General features: G+C 41.8%; 1 long non-coding RNA gene across 1 annotated transcript; it reads left to right on the top strand.

Moving 5' to 3' along the window:
* Nucleotides 1-8,398: 8,398 nt before the first annotated feature.
* On the top strand, nt 8,399-13,402 carry LOC149456788 (uncharacterized). The gene is made up of 2 exons (XR_016313794.1): nt 8,399-8,453; nt 13,310-13,402. It is a non-coding gene; the product is annotated as an uncharacterized LOC149456788 (long non-coding RNA).
* The last annotated feature ends 883 nt before the right edge of the window (nt 13,403-14,285 follow it).

Below are 14,285 nucleotides of genomic sequence, written 5' to 3'. Positions count from 1 at the left end.
ATGTGCACAATTTAATGCCTCATTGCATAATATTATAAACTCACTCTGCTATATTGACTTAGACTTGGATATTTCCAAAGTTTTTTTTTCCTCATTTTACATTTTCCCCTGATGTTTAATTCATGTTTGTGATTATAGATTTAGATGAGCTATATGGAATGCCTTAATCACCTGATTGATTAACAGCTGTAGAGCAACAGCTTAGACATCTGCTGAAAATGCAGCATTATATCTAATTAATTAAGTTTATAGTTAATGAAATCACTTCTAGGTAAGGGTCACTATGATGTGTTCATTAAATCGTCTTAATTATTGCTAAAAGGATTTTCCCCATGTCTCTGCTTCAACCAGAGCTTGACAAAAAAATGGAGAAAGTTCTTTCATGTTATAGCACTGGAAATAATGATTTGGAATATTCACTAAAGAGCGCTAATCCTAAATTTCTTTTCTTTAAAGAGGAACTTCACCCTAAAGGGGAGGCCTAGGCAATCCAAGTGGAAGTTCAGCCCCTCTTTGCCTGCAGCCTTCTGTGATACATCACAGGTCCCAGCAGGCTGCGGGACCTTTCACAAAACGCATCACGGCTTGAGAATGCTCAGTGGGAACTTGGCTGTGAAGCTGCAAGGAGTCACACCCAGCTTCCCTTAGTAAACATGCCGGTGCCAGGGAACCCGAAGACCGGCAAAGAACCGATGTGGGTGAGAACAGCACTGGATCCTTGCACAGGTAAATGTCCTTTTATTAAAAGTCAACAGCTACAGTATTTGTAGCTGCTGACTTTATTTTTTTTTTCTTTGTAGGGTGAAGCTCCTCTTTAAGCTAGGTATCCCAAAGCAACCAATCAGAATTCACTCCACAGTGTCAGATCAGTAGATAGTGGATTCTGATTGGTTACTCTAGGTTACTGCTCTTAAAGTATATCAAAAGTCTGATTATTGTTTCCAATAGAGCCCATCTTAATGGATTGTCCTAGTGTTTTGGACTAGGTCACCTACAGACCATTTACCGTGATCTACCAGTGAGCCAAATTAATATAGAATTACGTGCACGTGGAAGCAAGACACTGACACTGTTGCAGTTTGCCAACTTCCTAAAATTCTGTTTTATTGAGGAACTAACAGTAACATTTATAGGTCTCATGATGCAGGCAAAGCATATACATTGATTGGGTGAAAACTCCACTAGGTTTCTGTGTGTTCTTCCATCCGTGTTGATATCTTCCAATCATTGTCCCCAAAACGACTCATTCCCTTTTATGGGGGTTGTTTACGTTAAAAGATACTTTCCTTCTAATGAGTCACCTAGGGTGAGACTCCGGATGAAGGCGCCATCTTAATTATCATTGTTCTGTCAACTTATATCTGATTGTTTACTTAAGAGAGTAAGGAATTTAAAGAGAAAGAAGCAGAAAGTAGCAAGACTATAAAACTGTCATTTTACTGATCATCTAATAAAACGTGGACTGTCTATCACAATCCACTACACTAGTGTAGAGCACCTTAATGCACAGTAACTTGTCGCATTAATGCATATGTGCTAACACAACACATTTTTTGCTTTACTGCACTAAATTATGCAGCATCATTATTTGCTGCATTCAATTTTGTTGGTTGGTTGTTAAATATTAATGGAGGACTTCAGTTCTGAAATGATCTCTGATAATAGATAGACAGATAGATAGATAGATAGATAGATAGATAGATAGATAGATAGATAGATAGATCAGTAGAATTCAGGCCTCTAGGTCAAGGGGTCTCCAAAGTATGGTCTCAGGCAGGGGCGGACTGACAACTCATGGGGCCCCTGGGCAATGGGGATCATGGGGCCCCTGTGTCCTCGCCCAAACCCAAAAAAGCCTATGAAAAAGCCAATGAAAGGTACCAAGGGCATCTCATGGGGCCCCCTACTGAGCCCGGGCCCTCGGGCAGTGCCCGAGTGCTGAAATGGTCAGTCCGCCCCTAGTCTCAGGCCACAAGTGACCCACTACAAAATGTTATCTAGCCTGCGGCTGATGTAAGGAAGAGTCCAATGGGTACCTTGATAAAAAAAGAAGGACCCTGATGCAAGGGGTAGACTCTGATGTGGACATAAAGAGGACTCTGATGTAAGGGACTCTGATGGGGAATGGTCAGTCCGCCCCTGATCAGATGATAGATAGATAGATAGATAGATAGATAGATAGATAGATAGATAGATAGACAATTAGTAGTGCAATACTTTACTAAATGATTTAGTATTGGTTTACATTTCATTTTGTCTAGTTTGCTGCTTATTAATTATAGAGGATGTGAGTTCTAAAGATTTCGTATAGACCGATAAACACAGGACTGGCTAGTGGCGATCGATCGATAGATAGATAGATACATTTACAATCACACTACATGATGCAGTACTGGTTCCTATTTCATTCTGTCTTGTTTGCTGTTTAACAATTATAGGGTATCAATTCTTGAAAGATTTCAGATAGACCGATAAACCCAAGACTGGCTAATGGCTATCAATAGATCAATATGATTTATAATCTAAATGGGCAGAAATATAGATGCATCTAAGCAAATGGATAGATAAAGAGATGATAGATAGATAGATAGATAGATAGATAGATAGATAGATAGATAGATAGATAGATAGATAGGATCTGTGCTTTATCACACTAAATGATGTTGTATGATTGTCTCATGCATTCTGTTTTGTTTGCTGTTTAACAATGATCGAGGATGTCAATTGTTGAGAGATCTTGGTGGTCCCCCGAGAATATCTGACCTGATTATCTCTTGTGAAATCTCTGCATGGCACAAATTGTTCTAAACTCTCCTTAACCTTTCAACCATGTAGAAAGGCATAAATCTGGCCCGGCAAAGAGAGCCACCGAGAAGGAAAACAATGTGACCCAACACTTGTTAATTCTCCTAATGAACTTCACTATCAGCTTCCATGTCAAATAGGGTCTAATTAAAAGGCTGGAATTAAAGCAGCTTTGCCATTTGTGAGAGCCTCCAGAGGGTTTTCTTCACTATCAGATGGGGAACAATCTCCTAATATTTTGACAAAGAAATACCCGTAATGTGCATTCAAAAATACAACAGGCCATTATTTTCAGAGAAACAAAGGAGATGCTACGAGGATAATGATATAAAAAGACAAATTGGATTACAATCATAAAACAAGCAGCCCACTGAAGCAGAGCCAAAAGGAAGATAAAAAAAGTCATTTCACTCTAGCAAAAACTGTGCAGAGAACTTCTGAAGAAGTGTTCCAACAACTCTAGTAAGTTGTATGTAGACACATTGGAGAGAAATAATGGTGTATGTTCTTGACATATTTTAAAACATTATTGTAATACTTACTGGGAAGTAATTCTTGACATTTAAAGTGGGACCTTAGTGTAAAAAGCTTCTAACCAATAAAGTAGATATAAAACTGAATGACATTTATAAAGTTATTTTTAAAAGCGTAATTAAACTCGCAATTTTTTTTTTTATAACAGAAGGGACCCTAGTGGTCTCCTTTGTCATAAATGCTTCTCCCGGCCTGTCAGCTGTATTGTACACTGAGCCATGCATGCGCAACTCAGAGTACATTCACAGCACCACTCTGTGCCAAGATAATGTGACTGTGGCTACAGCATGAGCGGGAGTGTCATCATCCTGACAAAGGTCATTCAAGCAGCTGAACAGAGAGAATTGGGCAGCATAGTGGCTAAGTGGTTAGCACTTCCACCTAGCAGCACCAGGGTTGTTAGTTTGAATCCCAACCATGGCACTACCTGCCTGGAGTTTGCATGTTATCCCTGTGCCTAAGTGAGTTTCCTCCCACAATCCAAGAACATGCTGGTAGCTTAATTGGCTTTAGTAAGTGAATGTGTTGCAATGGCTGCATGTCATGTCTCAGCCAGGTTTCATTTTGGATACAACAGTGGAATACACCTGTGCAATGGGCATCAGCATGGCCATTGTCTCCATTGGAAGTCTGAGTAACAGCACAGGAGCACAAATAGGAGACTATGGCAGAAAGTTACCATCCTATAGCAGAGAGTGTCTGAACAGGGACTTTAATAGAAGGATCACCTGGGTTTAATGTAATGAAAGCACCAAAATGTAAAAAGACTAAAAATAAATTTTGCTTATTCCTTTAATATGTAATCCACCAGTCCCCAGGTCCTTTCATGCAAGGTGCTCGAGGATTGTTTCTTTGGGCAGGTACCCTTAAGGATTAAATGTTATGGCCTTTTGGAAAGGGAGCTGTGATAACAAAACAATGCATAACGATGTGCTAATCTAAAAAAAGCTGGGCATAAAGGTTCATCCCCAAATGCTAGAGAGTTTATTGGGAATATGCAGAAACTTCCCTAATTTGTCCCTTCTTCTCAGGAACCTTTCCCCAGGCTTAGCCTGCCTTTCACTACCCAGTGGGTATCTGTCCCTAAATTCACACTTCCACACTTTGGGCCCATCATGAGACCTAGCAGCAGCTATATGTAGCCTCTCTGAGTTCACGATGGCTGTCTAAATCTCGGGAGAATTCTATGCCCAGACACATTTCCCCAAGACGGCCACCTGGAGCTAGTACAGAGGATAAGTCAGTCCTTTGCAAGGTTCCCTTGGCACTAGAGGTAACCAGCGGTCATGTTATCGCTGTGCTTATTTTGAAAGCTACTGTGGAGGAACCAGGTAGGACAATGTCTTCTTTAGATTTTCTGGATTCTGAAAAGAATGGGCAGTAGATACTATAAAGCACGTGTGTTCCCAAAGACACACATTTGTCCCTTCTCCTCTTAGTCTACCGTTCCCCACTCAGTGGGTATCTGTCCCTAACTCCACACTCCCCACATTTCGGGCCCACCATAAAACCCAGCAGGGGCTCTCCAAAACGATCTCTAAAATGGCCCTCTAGATCCCAATACAGAGGACAAGTCAGTCCTCTGGTGCCATGAGCAATCATGTAATCGCTGTGTGTACTAGCGTCAAAGTGAATAAGCAATCAACGGTTGTACCACTTGATGGCTGCAGCAACGGCTACCCACATGCACCCTACTACATGTGTCATTATCATGATTTGTTTGAACAAGAGTTGGGGGTTTAAAATGAGCTTATAAGAATTGCATGCATACAGCTAAAAAAGTAAACCAGGACATGCAAATAGGACATAGAATTAAGATCTTGAATTTCTGATTTGTGCCTGGAGTCCTGCTTTAATTTATCCTTCCTATTAATTTGCATTGTGTTGTATGCCCGTTGGCTAGAATAGGTAAATCACTGACTCACTTGTAAGTGAATGCAAATGATCTTATGGTGATATATAAGTACAATTATCCTTTGATCATGGCTGTGACACCTCTCATAACCTCTGCATAATGGACATCACAGCTGCATAGTAATAAAGAAATCACTAGATGCCTCTTTCAGCAGCTTGACAATCAAGCAGAAAATAGAAAATCCGTGTCTCCCAGGCCACTGCTTCCTTTCATTAAACAATTTTGGTCTAAGACCAAATTCAATTTGTCCAGAGTGTTACTGGAAGTCACCTTGCGCGTTCTAAGTGAATAAGTTATTCAATATAAAGTGTCTACCAGTATAATCACATATGATATGTGTGGAGTAACTGGATGCTAATGAAGACACTCCTGGTTTGCTGCACGCTCTCATTCATACGTACCAGTCTCTTTGAGGAAAGCTTCCAAACTCAGAATTTATGGTGTCCAGTGCTAGAAAAAGTATTCAAGTAGACGTAAAGCCTAACTGATTGACATTTAGCGTGCCGAAGCACTATGTATTGTAAACAGTCACCATATCTTTTTTTCCACAATGCTTTCACCTTTTTTTTCTCTTGGTATTCATTCCAGGTGAAAACTTGCATTGTGCCAATTTACACATTCCTACTTCTCAGGCTCAATAAAAAAAAACTGTTATAACACAATCTAGCCAGTGACCTCAAAAGTGGAGAATGCCTACCTGTACAGTTCATAAATTCACATAGGGTATAGTGCAAATGATCCACTGCCTGTAAAAGCTCCAGCGGATAGAAGGGATATCCATAATACTGTAAAGCAGTGGTTCTCAACCTGTGGGTCGCGACCCCTTTCAGGGTCGAACGACCCTTTCACAGGGGTCGCCTAAGACCATCGGAAAACACATATCTCCGATGTGTAAAGAGCGGCTACTGTGTAGAAAGCAGCTGCTGTGTTGAAAGCAGCTACTCTGTTAAAAGCAGCTACTGTGTTGAAAGCAGCAGTATTGGAGGTAAAACGACACTTCATGAATTAGAATTACTTGGTAAATAATTTTATGGTTGGGGGTCACCACAACATGAGGAACTATATTAAAGGGTCGCGGCATTAGGAAGGTTGAGAACCACTGCTGTAAAGAGACATAAGAGGGCGCATCTAAGTGCAGAAACGTAATATTATTAAAAGAAAATAGGTTAACCACTCACATGTAGTTGGAAAAAAGCAGAGCATGCAATGTAATCACAGAACTGTCATCCTTGGAACGCAAGCAGTGCAGTTCTTAATAAAGGGAGTGTAGTCTAAGGTAGGTAGGCTTGAAAAAGAGGTGTTACCACCTAGAAGCACATAGTCACGTCCTCCGCGTCTGTCGTCATCGTATGTAAGTTGTCAGCAGCCATTCTGTGTCCTACTGCTCGGCATCATCCCTGAACTTCCTGGGTTCCATGGATCCTGTTTAGTGCTAATTAGTTCAGTCCTACCTGGAATCTCCCCATTTCTTCCATCTTCCCTCATTCAATGTTGGTCTTTTGCAGAGATATAGCTTAGGAACTCCATTGTCTTCCTACACTTCAGAAGAGTGGAAAAACATAATCCGTACTGCAATTAACTGAAGTAAAATTGCTTTAGATTCCACTTCTGTCTTAGCCCTGGTTCACATTATGAATCGCACAGGAATGCGCACCACATTCGTGTTTGATTCGCATGCTATTTGGTGCGCAGCGATTTGAGCCCATTCATTTTTAATGGACTCAAATCACCTTACATAGCACCTACGCATGCACTACTTTTTGAAACACACTACAACTGGATTGCATGGTACATTTATACCATGCGACCTGGTGCAGACGATCAGTTGCACTTGCAACCTGCATTTGGGTGTGTCTTTAACCTACTTTAAACTACACTCCCCTTATTAAGCACTGCACTTAACATTGGCACCCCCTGCAAATCGCAACTGCACTACGTTTTGAACTTGGTGTGGGAAATCCGCACGAATTCCGAGTTTCCAGCATTGCCTTCTAGTGTGAATCAAGCCTTATTGCAGAGTTATGCAGGCCATACATGGTTCGAATTCCGAACGATTTTCGGATGAAAATCGGACCTAAGAATAATTGGGCAATTTTCGCTCTGTTAGTGGGGCAATGACATCGGCCGATTTTCGTGGTTCCTCCCCATTTAGTTTATCGGACAGGCTGGAAAATTTGCGAAAAACTACCAATTTTTGAAATCATTGGTGGCACCATCAGATTACAGAACGAACAACGTTTCGATTTTCGGACAAAAATCGTATGGCCTGCATTAAGCTGCCTGTGGATGGTGCAGGTGACCTTACTGTCCAGACAGACTGGGTATAAGAAGTTTTATGAGTACATTTGAAACAGAACACTAACAAAAGACTGCTGAGAGCTGAAAGGAAACATGTTATATAAAAAGATTTTTCTGTTTTAAATGCATTAACTTTTGTGGCTGGAGTGCCTCTTTAATACCTTATCTGTAGTCATTGGATATTACACTGTATTATTAAACACATTATTATTCCTTGTTCCTTATCTGAGAGCTCACCCTCTCCTTGAAGAACTGATAAAAGAACTCAAAACATATTGGGCTCAGGTACTTCCATTATCTGACTCATTTACATTTTATTTTGAGCATAATGATAAAGCTTCTTTCTGTCACAATAAAAAACACATAACTACTCAACAGAATCCAATATTCAATCCGATTAAGAAAAGGCGCTTGCGTCCCTGGAATTACAAGCCAAGTAGGCTTTTATAACAAAGCTAAAAAATTTTATCCCTTGTTTTCGCAGACTTTGACGTGGCAATTGTGCCCGTACGTTTACGTTATGGCGCTATTAAATCAGAGATTTGCTCAGATTGTACAATAAAATATTTTTACAGTCTGTCGTAACACTATATGGTAAATTTGAATAAAAATTGCCTTGCGATTATTGTACAAATACTTGCAAGAAAATATATGATCTCCTGCCGGTTCACCAGGTAACGATATGTGAAACTTTAATTATATTGTTCCACTCAGTCGTATATTTCTTTTAATTGTCTCATTTCTGTAATTACTTCATCTACGAGAAATCAAAAAGTGAGCTTTGCTTAGGCAGCGATTATAAACTCCTCGACAAGATAAAAATTGAATATGTGCCTCACTTTTTTCTCACAGGAGCCACAGAAAATGATGTGCAAGAGCAGTGTAATTAGTGCCCAATAAAGTGAGTATGGTCCTTTTAAAGGTAAGGTTAACATTAGGGATTATATGATGAGGTAGGTTAGTGGTTAGGGTTAGTTGGGTAACCAAATGGAATCTGCTCTCTGGTTACTAACATAGCTCTCACCCTTGTAGGAGCCCGCAGTCTTTTCCCGTAGTTGCCCCATAGCCAGGCACACAGTCCCAATCACTCCTTTGGTTCATTGAACAGTCTAGGGGTATACTTTCCTGATACTTTATCATAGAACTTGAACTTGTATAGGTTCAGGGTAACCGTGGGATACTCCAGTAACCTTGGTGGTAATTTAAGAACACTAATCTTTCTTTAAATCCTGAGCAAAGTCCTTGCATGAGCAAATAGTGAACTGAGCTTGGAAGTAGCTACTTGGGGATGCTAAACTTCCTCTTAAAGACATGAGCAAAGTCCTTTTACACGTAATAATGGACTGAGCTCTTCAGGACACCAGACACATTGTCCCCTTTGAGCTAATTCTAGCACTAGAGGGATGACAACAGCACAGCTGTACTCAGAAATATCCTTGGATAATTGGTGGCCACCTTCCAATATCTTCCAGACACTTTTTCCCATTGATACCAGACTATATCCTCATTCAGCTCTAGCAACTTTCAGCAAAGTGGCCCCCCACAGCTAGCCCAGCTGGGACCAGTGAACAGCAGACACATGGTAGGTTTGCTGAAGAGGCAAACAGCCCCCCCTAGGCTGCGATCTCCTCCTTGGGGACCAGACACCTCTGTTCCAGGTCTCATGGTATGTATACACACTCCCAGCTATTATAAATATGCAGCTTCTGATTTGACTTTCCTAGCCCTCTATCTTCCAAAACATTTTCAGCCAGACGGGGAAACAGTCAACCCTGCAGCCAGTGAAACACAGAACAGACCAAATTAATTGCATGCAGCTACGCTGATTACAGTGGAGCTAAGAACCACATTTACCTAACCTATCACCTATCTAGGAGGGTTCTACGCTAACATAACTTGAGGCAAGATGTTCCATGCTGGGACAACATTAATTACCAGGTGAAAATTAGAAGTATGCACTTGTGCGTAGTCCTAGTTCTAAGACCTCGCTGTCTGCTCTAGGGCTTCCCTCACAATAAGAAACCAATAAGTGAAGTCCCTTACCATGTGATCACTGTGACTGGTTGTTTCTTGCAGACAGCTGGAACACACAGGCTACAGCTGTTAGAGGGCAATACAGTTATTTACAATTATTCAATTGTTTAAAGTGGCTGTAGAGGCTGAAGGTTTTCTACCTTCATGCATTCTGTGTATTGCCCCCCCTTAGCCCCCCCCCAATACTCACCTGATCCTGATCCAGCAGCTGTCCCGGGTCTCTGTCTCCTTATTGACTAAGAGGCAACAGCGGGAGCTATTGGTGCTCACTGTTGTCAATCACAGCCAGTGACCCCATAAGGAGAGAGCGGGGGGGGGGGGGCAAGCTGACGAACAGAGAGGAGCTCGGGAGAGAGCACACACCAATGCCCTCATAGCAAGTGGCTTGCTACTGGGGGCATGGTCAAGGGGGAGGAGCCAGGAACACATGGTACCTGAGAAGAAGAGGATTGGGGCTGCTCTGTGCAAAACCACTACACTGAGCAGGTGAGTATGACATGTTTGTTATATTTTTTATGCCGAACCTTTAATATCACTTTAATGAAATTTGTGTGTGTGTGTGTGTGAAGATATATATATTCAAACTCTAGTTATATAATGGATATGGGCTGAAAGTGCCCACTCTCAGGTTTAATTTGAGGGTATTTACATCTAAACTGGAGAAAGGGTTTAGGAATTATAGCTCTTATGAGTACCTATCCCCCAAGTATTGGGATGGCTGCCTTCTTTACATTCACATGAACTTTAATGGCATCCCAGTCTTAGTCCGTAGGGCTCAATATTGAGTTGGCCCGCCCTTTGCAGCTATAACAGCTTCAACTCTTCTGGGAAGGCCGTCCACAAGGTTTAGGAGGGTGTCTATGGGAAGGTTGGACCATTCTTCCAGAAGCGCATTTGTGAGGTCAGGCACTGATGTTGGATGAGAAGGCCTGGCTCACAGTCTCTGCTCTAATTCATCCCAAAGGTGTTCTATCAGGTTGAGGTCAGGACTCTGTGCAGGTCAGTCAAGTTCCTCCACCCCAAACTCACTCATCTATGTCTCTGTGAACTTTGCTTTGTGCACTGGTGCGCAGTCATGTTGGAACAGGAAGGGTACATCCCCAGACTGTTCTCACAAAGTTGGGAGCATGAAATTGTCCAAAAAATTTTGGCATGTTGATGCCTTAAGAGTTCCTTTTACTGGAACTAAGGGGCCAATATCAACCCCTGAAAAACAACCCCACACCATAATCCTCCCTGCATCAAACATTACACTTGGCACAATGCAGTCAGGCAAGTACCATTCTCCTGGCAACCACTAAACCCAAACATGTCCATTGGATTGCAAGACAGAGAAGCGTGATTTGTCACTCCTGAGAACAATTTCCATTGCTCTAGAGTCCAGTGGTGGCGTGCTTTACACCACTGCATCCAACGCTTTGAGATGCACTTGGTGATGTAAGGCTTGGATGCAGCTGCTCGGCCATGGAAACCTATTCCATGAAGCTCTCTACACACTGTTATTGTGATAAGGCCACGCAAAGTTTGGAGATCTTTAGCTATTGACTCTGCAGACAGTTGGCGACTTCTGCGCACTGTGCGCTTCAGCATGTGTTGACCCCGTTCTGTCATTTTACATGGCCTATCACTTTCGTGGCTGAGTTTCTGTTGTTTCCAGTTACTTCCACTTTGTTATAATACCACTAACAGTTGACTGTGGAATATTTAGTAGCAAGGAAATTTAATGGATGGACATATTGTGGCAACCTATCACAGTACCAATCTTTATTTCACTGAGCTCCTGAGAGCGACCCATTCTTTCACAAATGTTTGTAGAAGCAGTCTGCATGCCTAGGTGCTGCGGCCTTGGAGGTGATTGGAACACCTTAATCCAATGATTTGGAGTGCTGTACCAATACTTTTGGCAATATAGTGTATACCAAGGGTGATTGATGGTTATTTTGTATTTCTTCCATTTACAAATAATTGCTTTAACAGTTATCTCCATCTCATCAAGATTCTTGCTGATGGTCTTATAGCCCATTCCAGCCTTGTGCAGGTCTACAATCTTGTCCCTGAAGTCCTTTAACAGCTCTTTGGTCTTGGTGGTGCCCAACAAAGGGATTCTGTGAACAGGTGTCTTTTATACACATATCGAGTTGTCGTTAGAAGCATGTTCTTAAATGGACAGGTCTAATATGTGTACCACATGAGCACATGGCCAGTCTGTGGGAGCCAGAATTATTGTTGATTGGAAGGGGTCAAATACTTATGTTACTCACTGAACTGCACCTCACATTATAACATTTGTATCGTGTTTTTTCTGGATTTTTTGGTTAATATTATGTCTCTATCATTTAAAAAAAACATCTGTGATAAAAATTATAGACCCTTCATTTCTTTGTAAGTGGGCAAACTTACAAAATCTTCAGGCGATCAAATAATTATTTTCCCTACTGTATGTATTGAGATGCACAGTAACTTAGTGGTTAGCACTTTTGTCTTGCAGCAATGACACATGACAATACATGCATGGAGTTTGCATGTTCTCCCTCTGCTTGCATGGCTTTCCTCCAATGTTCCAAAGACATGCTGGTAGGTTAATTGGCTCCTGTCCAGGGGCGGGCTGACCATTTGGAAACTCGGGCACTGCCCAAGGGACCGGGGTCAGTAGGGGGCCCCATGAGATGCCCCTGGTACCTTTTTCATAGGCTTTTTTTTAGTTTGGGCAAGGGCACAGGGGCCCCATGATCCCCTATTGCCCGGGGGCCCCATGAGTTGTCAGTCCGCCCCTGCTCCTGTCTAAAATGGCCCTAGTAAGTATATGTATGAATGTGAATTAGGGATCTTAGATTTTAAGATCCTTTAGGACAGGGACTGATGTGAATGTACAAAGTATGAAAGCTTTTATGAAAACTGCCCACAACATATAAATCCTTGAAATATATATTTATAAATAAATGCTAAGCCTAGTTTACATTTGCAGTTGAGAGGGGTGGTTAAAACAGGCAATTGAACTGCAGTTTTATCGATCCCTCTAAGCTGCAAAGGCAACCGTGTGGGGGTATACACCATTGCACAGCTGCAGTGCTTTGCACAAAATACCCCCCTTTTTGTTTGGTGGGCAGTACAGTCCGAAGAACGCGACCCATTCAACTGATTGGTTCCACATCGCAACCACTCTGAAACCCCGTGCAGGTTTGTAGGGGTTAAAACACGCAGTGAGGAAGCAACACAATGTCTCCTCGCCCCTGTCAAATGCACTCTGAAAAGTGATCCACTATGGGTCTCTCTTCAGAGGTCTAATGTTAGTTTAATGGACCCCTAACACATGCTGTTATCCTCATCTCTTGAATGCCTCTACATCTGAGCCAATGGAAGTGCTGATCAGGGTGTTCACTGACTCCACTGCACCTGCACCCCCTACATAGAGCATGAACGTGAGACTGTAAGGCAAAAACAAAGAGACTGCCCTGTTTAGAAGCCTAAAGAATATTGCCGTGAATTATAGAAAAGTCATATGAAAGGTGGATTTCTGACATTTGGATTGTTTCTTGAATAGTATTAGCAGTCTGCTGATTGATTTTGCTGGTTGAGGTAGATGTGCACCTTTAAATATCACATTTGCTTTTAATCTGCCCTCTCGGCTAGCGTCCCTCCCCCTCCCCTTGCCCTTCACCTGTCATCTCCACACTAGGCCCATAGCTGAGCTGCTAGCCATTATTTTCACCTCTGTTTTTTCAGATCTCCATGAAGAAGAAGAAGAAAAAAAACTTGAATTATTTATGGACACCTTACCGAGCTTTATTTAAAAAAATAAATAAATAAATATTACAAGATGTTTTCGGCTTCAAACTGCATGCCACTCAGAACAGTATGTGTCTCTCCACAATGGAAGGCGCATGTTTTGCTTTTAGTTTAGAAAGAACTGCAATCTTCTGCTATTAGAAGAACCTTTATCACCATGCAAAATGTCAGAACGTTACAAATGGGTACATTTAAAACTTGTGCAAAGAGGTGCATTATTTTTTCACGGTACGTAATGGGGGTCATTTACCAACTTGAAATGGAAAAATACCAACTTGAAAAATGCAAAAGGCATTTTTCCCCAGAGCTGCTACATGGGCTGGTGCCTACTTGGCACAGCTATGCTCACCTTACACTGATGATAGTATAGTATACAAAGCCAGCCACAGATAATGACTTCATGTCTCAACTGTCCACAAATTCTTTGGATCCTTGAGAAACCATATGTAGCACACTCCCTAATGAGCCATTGGTGAACTTAGCCTTATTCCCCAGTTAGAGCACACACAGCCAGGCACATAGCATTTTCTTCATCATTCCACTGGCTCAAAAAAAGTCTAGGGGTGTCTTTTCAGGATTTCATTGGATAGAAATTGGATGGGGTGAGAAAGCATGGGATACCCCAGAAATGAAGAACTGAAAGCTCTGAGGACCTCTTAATTACCTTGTTGCACTGTACAAAAATGTCCCACAGAATTGCCAAAGCTGATGGTGACTATGAATTACCCCAGAAACCAAAAGCTACACACAATCACTGACTCTCCAGCACATGGACCATCTACACAGCCTCAGGATCGGATGCCTCCTTCCGATATCCACCATGCTGTTCATGGTGAGGGAGATGCAAATGCAAGCTAACACAACCATAGGACAATTGGACACTCTTTCCACCAATTTCTTCCTGGCTCTCTCC

Source organism: Staurois parvus, unplaced genomic scaffold (genome assembly GCF_062004578.1).
Source record: "Staurois parvus isolate SC_StPar_1 unplaced genomic scaffold, SC_StPar_1.0 ptg000347l, whole genome shotgun sequence".
NCBI lineage: Eukaryota > Metazoa > Chordata > Amphibia > Anura > Ranidae > Staurois > Staurois parvus.
This window is presented reverse-complemented; position numbering and strand designations above follow the sequence as displayed.